Source organism: Sinocyclocheilus anshuiensis, unplaced genomic scaffold (genome assembly GCF_001515605.1).
Source record: "Sinocyclocheilus anshuiensis isolate Anshui unplaced genomic scaffold, SAMN03320099.WGS_v1.1 scaffold238, whole genome shotgun sequence".
In the NCBI taxonomy this organism is placed as follows: Eukaryota; Metazoa; Chordata; class Actinopteri; order Cypriniformes; family Cyprinidae; genus Sinocyclocheilus; species Sinocyclocheilus anshuiensis.
In genome coordinates, this window is record NW_015547674.1 from 2,469,917 (window position 1) to 2,471,593 (window position 1,677).

The 1,677-nt window shown below is 37.6% G+C and overlaps 1 protein-coding gene across 1 annotated transcript in view; it reads left to right on the plus strand.

Moving 5' to 3' along the window:
* The window catches only part of LOC107702900 (regulator of G-protein signaling 3-like), a gene marked incomplete at its 3' end in the record, with an annotated part of 61,812 nt that overhangs the window by 18,382 nt on the left and 41,753 nt on the right, over positions 1-1,677 (plus strand). The window lies entirely within an intron of this gene.

The following is a 1,677-nucleotide window of genomic DNA, read 5'->3' on the forward strand; positions in this document are numbered from 1 at the left end:
CTGTACCGAAATTAAAACGTGACTGCAGTAAACACTGCATATTACTGATTGGTCAGAGAGAATCGTCACTACCAGCGTCATTGGATTTGTGACACAAGACATCAAACCCCCTAGATTTAAATAGTCAGCAACAGCCACCACAGAATCATTTGTTTGCACAACTTTTTTAAATGACTTGCTTTAAACGACCGTCGCATGTAACTTGAAAAAATAAATGGCTGTGTCGTGGTCAGTAGACGAGGCGGTGGTGCAACTATAATGATCAGTCTATAATCCCATTCAATTTAAAGAGGTACTAAACAGGAAAAGTAAGCCGAGCCAAAGTAAAACAAGCCGAGCAGAGTTGTACCTCACAGTGGAAAAGCGCCACTTGACAGGACAGTCTCTAGCTTTTTTTTTGCATATTTGTGAATGCATTAAGAGAGAGTTCATCTTGATGTAATATCTTTGTGCTCTTGTGTTGTGTTGTGGACTTTTCAGTTGTGTTCCTGTCTTTTGTTTCCCCTGATTGTTTGCACCTGTGTCTTGTTTGGCTGTTAACCCTGATAGTATATGCAGTCCTTGTGTTTCCTGTTCAGTTTGTCCTTTCATGGATGTTACGTCAGTTGAGCTTATTTTTGTTCTTTGGTTCTTGTTTTTTCTAGCTTCCTTTATTTTTGCTATTATTTAATAAACACAGGAAATTGAATCCTGCTCTCTCCCATCTCGGAGTTTACCCAATGTGATGTTTGTGAGATTAAATTGAAATGAAACGTCCATTCAAAAAGCAAGCATGCTTAACATTCATTAAATACCAACCTAAGTTGTTTTGCACCATGTTTTGTTTATCTATACTTTGTTTACATTTGTCTAAAGAGGTACTAAACAGGAAAAGTAAGCCGAGCCAAAGTAAAACAAGCCGAGCAGAGTTGTACCTCACAGTGGAAAAGCGCCACTTGACAGGACAGTCTCTAGCTTTTTTTTTGCATATTTGTGAATGCATTAAGAGAGAGTTCATCTTGATGTAATATCTTTGTGCTCTTGTGTTGTGTTGTGGACTTTTCAGTTGTGTTCCTGTCTTTTGTTTCCCCTGATTGTTTGCACCTGTGTCTTGTTTGGCTGTTAACCCTGATAGTATATGCAGTCCTTGTGTTTCCTGTTGAGTTTGTCCTTTCATGGATGTTACGTCAGTTGAGCTTATTTTTGTTATTTGGTTCTTGGTTTTTCTAGCTTCCTTTATTTTTGCTATTATTTAATAAACACAGGAAATTGAATCCTGCTCTCTCCCATCTCGGAGTTTACCCAATGTGATGTTTGTGAGATTAAATTGAAATGAAACGTCCATTCAAAAAGCAAGCATGCTTAACATTCATTAAATACCAACCTAAGTTGTTTTGCACCATGTTTTGTTTATCTATACTTTGTTTACATTTGTCTAAGGAAAAAAAAATTACATTCAGTTGTTCAGTAGAATCTACAATGTCTGGCTCATTAAAAAATGGTAAAAATATTTGTCTGTAGAATTCCTTCATTGACAAACCAGAATATGCAATTCATTTTATTGGTGCTTTTCTGATGGGGAGCTGCAGTGTCTTATATTTTCCAGCAGGTGGCAGTGTGTTGTATGCGTGCGTTTGTGTGTGTCTTTTAGGTGACCATTCTACGAGGAAAGGACGGCTTTGGCTTTACCATCTCCTC